We start from the raw sequence: 8702 nt of genomic DNA, 5'->3' as shown, positions 1-8702 counted from the left end.
ATACATCATAATTAAAATGCCAAAGGTTAAAGACAAAGAGAAGATCTTAAGGGCAGCAAGAGAGAGTCAGTTACCTACAAGGGAACTTCCATAAGGCTGTCAGCTGACTTCTCAACAGAAACACTACAGGCCAGAAGGGAGTGGCATGAAGTATTCAAGGTAACGAAAAGCAAGGCTTTGAAGCCAAGACTACTCTATCCAGCAAGGCTATCATTCAAAATTGAAGGTGAAATAAAGAGCTTCCCAGAACCAAAAAAAAAAAAAAAAGGCTAAAAGAGTTTAGTGCCACCAAACCAGCATTGTAAGAAATGTTAAAGGGACTGCTGTAAGAAGGAGAAAGAAGAAAAAAGAAAAAGAAGAGGAAGAAGAAGAAAGAGAGAGAGAGGAACACAGGCATGAAGAAATAAAAGAGCAATAGATAAGTACCTATCAATAATAACCTTGTTCTCTTCCCATCCCAGGCGCTTCAGGAGCTGCAGGCTTGAGCACAGAAATGGTCAAGTCCAAAAACCACACCACGCAAAACCAGTCCCAAAAATAGCACAGAAATGACATCAAGAAACCCTGATCACAAAGATACGAATCTCTTAAGGAAGTAGACCCCAAGTTCCTAAGGAACATTCTTTGCCAAGAAGCACAATAAGAAGGGCCTGAAGAAGATGTACGCCAACAACGCCAAGGCCATGAATGCACACACTGAGGCTATCAAGGCCCTCCTAAAGCCCAAGGAGATCAAGCCTAGGATTCCAAAGGGCAGCAGCCACAAGCTCAATTGACTTGCCTACATCATTCACCCCAAGCTTGGGAAATGTGCTCGTGCTCACGTTGCCAAGGGTCTCAGGCTGTGCCGGCAAAAGGCCAAGGCCAAGGCTCCAATCCAGCTCCAGGCTGCAGGTCAGGTGCTGCCCCAGCTTCAACTCAGGCTCCAGCTCCTAAAGGTGCCCAGGACCCCATGAAGGCTCCACAGTAGAGTCCTCTGTCTGCGATGTAAGGACAGAATGACTGGTGCAACCCCCAGGCTGCTGTCTGCATGGAGCTGGTGTCCTCCTGTGCTATTTGTACAAATAAACCTGAGTCAGGATCTGCCGGTCAAAAAATAAAAAATAAAAAATAATAACCTTAAGTGTAACTAGATTAAATGCTCCAAACAAAAGACATAGGGTAGCTGAATGGATAAGAAAACATGACCCATGTATATGCTGTCTACAAGAGAGAGACTTCAGAACAAAAGATTCACACAGGGAAAAATGGAAAAATTTCTAGAAACATACAATCTTCCAAAACTCAATTAGGAAGAATCAGAAAAGCTGAATAGACCAAAAGGAACTAATGAAATTAAAGCAGTAATTTAAAGACGCCCAGCAAACAATTGTTCTGGGCTGGATGGCTTCAAAGGTGAGTTTAACCAAACATTCAAAGAACTAACACCTGTCCTCCTTGAACTATTCAAAAATTTCAAGAGGAAGGAACACTCCCAAGCTCTTTTCATAAGGACAGCATTATCTTCATTCCAAAACCAGATAAAGACACTACAAAGAATAAAAATTACAGGCCAATATATCTGATGGAAATAGATGTTAAAATCCTCAACAAAATATTAGCAAATCAGGTCCAGCAACACATTAAAAAGATCATACACCATGACCAAGTGGGATTTATTCTGGGAATACAAGCCTGGTAAAATATTCGCAAATCAACAAGTGTGATACAATGCATTAAAAAAAATGAAGAATAAAAATCACATGGTCATATCAATAGACACAGAAAAAGCGTTTGACAAAATATAGCACCCATTTTTTATAAAAACTCTCAGCAAAGTGGGAATAGAGGGCCCATACCTCAACATAATAAAGGCCATATATGACAAACCTACAGACAACATCATACTCAATGGGAAAAACTAAAAGCATTTCATTTAAGAACAGGAAGAAGACAGTGATATCTGCTTTCAGCACTCCTATTCAACATAGTACTACCAATATCAGACAAGAAGAAAAAAATAAAAGGCATCCAAATAGGAAAAGAGGGAGTAAAACTGTCATTATTTGCAAATAACATGATATTGTACATAGAGAACTCTAAAGATCCCACCAAAAAACCTACTGGATTTAATAAATGAATTCAGCGAAGTAACAGAATACAAAATTACATCCAGAAATCAGTGGCATTTTTATACACCAATAATGAACTCTCAGAAATGGAAATTAAAAAAAGAATCCCATTTACCATTGCAACAACAACAAAAAATAAGATGCCTAGGAATAAAATTAACCAAGGAGGTAAAAAAAACTGTATTTGGAACACTATAGTACATTGAAATATATAGATTCAATGCAATTCTTATTAAAATACCAGTGATATATTTCACAGATCTAGAACAAATATTCCAAAAATTTATATGGAACAAAAAAGGCACCCCAAATAGCTGCAACAATCTTGAAAAAGAAGAACAAAGTTGGAGGGATGACAATACTAGATATCAAACTGTACTACAAGGCCATCATAATCAAAACAGCCTGATACTGGAACAAGAGTAGGCATATAGATCAATGGAACAGAACAGAGACCCCAGAAATTGACCCACGCCATTATGGTCAATTAATATTTGATAAAGGAGGCAAGAGCATACAATGCAGTAAAGACAGTCTCTTCAATAAATGGTGTTAGGAAAATTGGACAGGTAAATGAAAAAAATGAAACAGACCACCAACTTACTCCATACATAACAATAAACTCAAAATGGATAAAAGACTTAAATGTAATTCACAAAATGGTAAAAATTCTAGAACACATAGGTGGTAAAATCTCAGACATCTCACATAGCAGAATTTTGCTGATACATCTCCTAGGGCAAGAGAAATAAAGGAGAAAAAAAATGGGACTACAGTAAACTAAAAAGCTGCATAGAAAAAGAAACTATCATCAAAATCAAAAGGGAACCCACTGCATGGAAGAACATATTGGCCAATGATACATTTGATAAGGAGTTAATTTCTAAAATATGTAATGAACTCATACGACTCAACAAAAGGAAGATACACCAATTTAAAAATGGGCAAAATGCCCAGCAAGAGTGGCTCAGTTGGTTGAATGTCGTCCTGTGCACCGAAAGGTTGCCTGTTCAATTCCCGTTCAGAGCACATACCTAGGTTTTGGGTTTGATCCCCAGTTGGGGCACATCCAGAAGGCAATCAATCAATGTTTCTCTCTCACATTGATTTTTTTTTTTCCTCTCTCTCCCTTCCTCTCTCTAAGCATGTCCTTGGATGAGGATTTAAAAAAAAAAAAAAAAAATGGCCAAAGGCCAGGAAGAGACACTTCTCCAAAGAGACATGCAAATTAAAATGACAATGAGGAATCACTTCACACCTGTCAGAATGGCTATCATCAACAAATCAAGTGCTGGTGAGGATGTGGAGAAAGGGGAACCCTAGTACACTGCTGGTGGGAATGCAGACTGGTGCAGCCACTGTGGAAAACAGTATGGAGTTTCCTCAAAAAATTAAAAAAGTAACTGCTGTGATCCCACTGGATTCCCAGTGATCCCACTTCTGGGAATATATCCTAAAACACCAATCGGAAAGAACATATGCACCCCTATGTTCATAGCAGCACTGTTTACAATAGTTAAGATCTGTAAACAGCACAAGTGACCATCAGTAAATGAGTGGATAAAAAAGCTGTGGGACATTTACACTGTGGAATACTGTGCAGCTGTGAGAAAGGGATTGCTTGCCCTTTGGGTAAGCATAGATGGACCTGGAGAAAATTATGTGAAATAAGCGAGTCAGAAGAAGTCAAGTATCACAAAATCTCACTTAAATGTGGAATCTAATGAACAAAATAAATATGAACAAAATAGATCCAGAGACATGGTGGCATGCAACAGACTGACGTATTTCAGAAGGAAGTGAGAGAGGGCGGGGAGAGATTAATCAAAGAACTTATGTGCATATATGTACAGGCCAAGGACAAGTGATAGTGCGGGGAAGGCTTGGGGAGGGGACAAGAGAGGGGTGGAGGGGGTCAACAGGAGAATAAAAAGGGGACATCTGTAATACTTTCAACAATGATGATTAAACCTATTAATTAAAAAAAAAGAAAGAAAGAAAGAAAGAAAGAAAGAAAGAAAGAAAGAAAGAAAGAAAGAAAGAAAGAAAGAAAGAAAGAAAGAAAGAAAGAAAGAAAGAAAGAGTATGGAGATTCCTCAAAAATTTAAAAATGGAACTGCTGTCTGACCCAGCAGTCCCACTTCTGGGAATATATCCTAAGAATCCTGAAACACCAATCAGAAAGAATATATGCACCACTATGTTTATAGCAGCACTATTTACAATAGCTAAGACCTGGAAAGAGCCCAAGTGCCATCAGTAGATGAGTGGATAAAAAAGCAGTGGTAGAACAAGATGGTGGTGTAGGTAACAGCTGTACCTAACTCCTCCCACAACCACATCAAAATTACAACTGAAATACAGAAACACCATCACTCAGAACCTCTTAAATCTGGCTGAACAGAAGCCCTACAACCAGGGAACTGAAGAAGCATCAAGAACGGTAGGAGGGGCGGAGATGCTGGCAGATTTAAACCAGGGAGGGATATCTCCATGGTGGAGGTTTCCCAGAGGAGTGAGGGGTCCCAGCCCACATTGGGTCCTCAGCCTCGGGCTCCAGGGCTGGGAAAAGAAATCCCCACAACTTCAGGCTATGAAAACCAGCTGGGCATGTGACTGAGGGACTCGGAGGCTGCAGGAGTCCCAGGCAGCTCCTCTTAAAAAGCCAGTGCACAGACTCACTCAGATGCTCACTCTGAGCCCCAGCACTGGGCAGCAGCTTGAAAGGAACCTGGGACATTTGAGGAGGAACTAACCTGTCTGAAATCAGGGCGAGAGGTGGAAGGGCAGCTTTCTCCCAGACAGAAGAGCTGGCAGAGGCCATTGCTCCTTTGGTGAGCCCTCCCCACACACAGCCAGCAGGCAGGCACCATATTTGGATCTCGAGCACCTGACTCCTACCTTTGGCCCCACCCCAGTGATTCCCGGAGACCCTACCCCTCCCTTCATGCAAGCTCATCCAAGCCATTTCCAGTGGCTTTACAATGCAAGTGGCTTCTCAAGCCTTATGCTTAGGAGTTTCCTAAAATCTCTCAAACAAGCAGCAGCATGCCTCATACATCTTGATAAGCGGCCCAAGGTGTGGCACTAGTGGCAGCCGCCATTGGTTCATAGCTTGGCCTCTCCTGGGCAACGCCAAGCCCAGCACAAGTAGCAGCCAACTATAGTTTGCTGTGTAGCTCATGCTGGGTGGCCCTAGGCAAGGCACTAGCAGAGGCTGACTTTGCACCTCCCGGGAGGCCACAGAGACAGTGTACCTGGTGGTCAGACTTGACCATGCTGGATTACCACCCTACCACATCCACGAGTGACACACTCAAGGGATGCACTTGGTGAACACCAAAGCTCCACTAAAGTAAATCCTGTCTCCAGCACTGCAGCTCTTTGGCTATAGTTGCAGCTGGTCCTCCCAGCTGATTGGCCTGGGGGTCAATTTCTCCCAGTGATGCCAACTGCAACCAAGGCTCAACTACAACAGGTCAGAGCACACAGCCCACACAGGGAAGCACCTAGAAGGCCCAGCTCAGGTGACTGGGGAGGCTGAGCCACTGAACCCTACAGGACACCTACTACACAAAGCCACTCTACAAATTCCAGGAGACATAGCAGCTCTACCTAATACATAGAAGCAAACACCTGGAAGCAGCCAAAATGTGGAGGTAAAGAAACTTGTCACAAAGGAAAGAACAGAAGAAATCTCTAGAAGAAGAACTAAATTAAATAGAACCAAGCAAGCTAACACATGCAGAGTTCAGAGTTTTGTTTATAAGGATGCTCAACCATATTGGTAAGATTATTACAAAAACAACTGAAAAAATCTATGACATAATAAAGTACCAATTTAAAATGAAGGCTACACAAACTGAAATAAAGAATAATTTACAGGGAATCAACAGTAGAGTAGAGGAAATCAAATCAGCAATTTGGACATGAGGAAACAAAAAAATACCTAATCAGAAGAGCAAAAAGAAAAAAGAATCCAGAAATATGAAGATAGTATAAGGAGCCTCTGGGACAACTTCAAGAGGCCCAACATTCTCCAGAAGGAGAAGAAAGAGAGCAAAAGATTGAAAACCTATTTGAAAAAATAACAACAGAAAACTTCCCCTACCTGGGGAAAGAAATCGGCTTACAAGTCCAGGAAGCATAGAGAGTCCCAAACAAGAGGAACTCAAAGAGGCCCACAGCAAGACACATCATCATTAAAATGCCAAAGGTTAAAGACAAAGAGAGAATCTAAAAAGCAGCAAGAGAAAAGCAGTTCGTTACCTAAAGGGAGCACCCATACGACTGTCAGCTGATTTCTCAACAGAAACTTTGCAGGCCAGAACGGAGTGGCAAGAAATATTCAAAGTGATGAAAAACAAGAAACTATAACCAACTTTGCTCTACCCAGCAAAGCTATCATTTAGAACTGAAGGTCAGATAAAGAACTTCACAGCTAAGAAAAAGCAAAAGGATTTCATCACCACCAGACCAGTACTATAGAAAATGTTGAAGGGTCTTCTTTAAGAAGAAGCTAATGAACAAAAGAATCTGATGAACTAAATAGATCCAGAGACACTGACACATGTAACAGATGATCATATTTCAGAGGAAAGAGGGAAGGGGGGTGTAGGATGGGAATAGATTAACCAAAGAAGTTATATGCATATATGCATAACCGATGGACACAGTCAATAACAGAATGAAGGCCTGTGGAAGAGGTGGGAGCAAGGTGAAGGGGGTTAATTGGGGGGGAAAAATGGGACACCTGTAATACTTTCAACAATAAAGATTTTTTTAAAAATGACAACAGCCAACACAACCACAACCACAACAACAAAAAAGCAGTGGTACTTTTACACATTGGAATACTATGCAGCTGTAAAAAAAGAAGGATATCTTACCCTTTGGGACAGCATGGATGGACCTAGAGATTATTATTATGCTAAATGAAATAAGCCAGTCATTGAAAGACAAATATCACATTATCTCACTTATATGTGGAATCTAATGAACAAAATAAACTGACAAACAAAATAGGCCCAGAGGCATGGATGCATTGAACAGGCTAACAGATCTCAGAGGGGAGGGGGTTGGGGGGAACTGGAAGAGATTAACCAAAGAATTTATATGCCTATATGCATAGCCCATGGATACAGACAAAAGTGTGGTGAAGACCTGGCATGAGTCAGGAGCTGGGTGGAGGGGGGTAAAGTGGGGCAGATGGGGGACATCTGTAATACTATCAACAATTAAAAAAAAAAAAAAGAGCCCTGGCTGGTGTTGCTAAGTGGTTAGAGCATCAACTGACACACCGAAGGGTTGTGGGTTCAATCCCTGGTCAAGGGCAAGTACCTGAGGTTGCAGGTTCGATCCCTGGCCCCAGTTGGGGAGTATGCGGAAGGCAACCAATAGATCTTTCTCCCTTTCTCTCTCTCTCTCTCTCTCTCTCCCCTTCCCTCCCTCCCTTCCACTCTCTCTAAAAATCAATGAAAAAAGTATCTTAAGGTGAGGATTAAGAAAAAAAAAGAAAAAGAAAATGAGTTCTGAGGGAGTATAGAACAAAGTAGGAGTCTTAAAGAGAGACAGAAGGAGGCCAAGAAGTTATTGATAGCCCAAATAATATAACTTGATCTCCTACATTAAATACTTGAAGAATTTTATGGGCTTCAAAAATGTGCATCTTTACTCCCAGGATATGAAATTCAAAAGAATTTATATCTTATATCATATGTTCACAGATTAAGTACTGTATCTTCAAAATGCTGATTCCCTTTTCAGGTTGATGGGGAAAGGAGCTAGAACCACACTCTTAAATGGAATGACGAAGGAAGTGGATATGTGCCATGGACAGACAGAATGATTTCAGTTGCAAGTAGCAAAAAACTCTACTTGATCTTTTAAACAATGTGGAAAGTTGTAGTACCCACTTAATCTCTGGTCAGAGTTTATTCAGGTCATTGGCTCCATTTCTCTGCAGTTTCATCAGCTCTATATGACATCTTTATGCTCTAGTTGGGTCCCCTTGTGGTGACAAAATGGAAACTAGCAACTCTCAGGTTTACAAGTTTCCTCTTCCATGTGAGCGCATCTCTTCCCCAGCCATCAAACCAAAGTCCTGAGCTTCTTTCTGATTGAGCATGTCTAGTCCTGAACTAATATTCCGAGGAATCCCATGGCCAATTTTCTTAGTCTTGTAGGACGTGCTACTCTGAGAAGTAACTATGAAAACGGGATGGATTATGCTGACTGGTTAAGGCCAATCAAGACCATTCCCTGGAGCTGGGAATGAAGTCAATTATGCTCAACCCCATGGCTGGAAATATGGAGCAAAGGAGAGAATGGATTCTGAATAAACATTTTCAGAATCTAAACTACTTACAATTCTCTAAGCCTTTCATTCCACAGTACACCTTTTCCCTCCTCCTGCAGTGTTCTTCCCCACTTCATTTGTCTGACAAACTCTTACTCTTCCCTCAACCCAAGCTCAAGCATTTCATCCTCTGTAAGGTTTTCTGGGATCTCTCATCCCAAACAGAGTAGATTACTCCCTTACATGTGCCATTCTTTTTTTTTTTTATATATCTTTATTGATTTCAGAGAGAG

The 8702-nt window shown here is 41.1% G+C and overlaps 1 pseudogene; it reads left to right on the top strand.

The window, feature by feature from the left end:
* The first annotated feature begins 493 nt into the window (after positions 1-493).
* LOC107537740 (large ribosomal subunit protein eL29 pseudogene) lies at positions 494-970 on the top strand (annotated as a pseudogene).
* The last annotated feature ends 7732 nt before the right edge of the window (positions 971-8702 follow it).

This window comes from Miniopterus natalensis, chromosome 2 (genome assembly GCF_054644295.1).
Source record: "Miniopterus natalensis isolate mMinNat1 chromosome 2, mMinNat1.hap1, whole genome shotgun sequence".
In the NCBI taxonomy this organism is placed as follows: domain Eukaryota; kingdom Metazoa; phylum Chordata; class Mammalia; order Chiroptera; family Miniopteridae; genus Miniopterus; species Miniopterus natalensis.
This window is presented reverse-complemented; position numbering and strand designations above follow the sequence as displayed.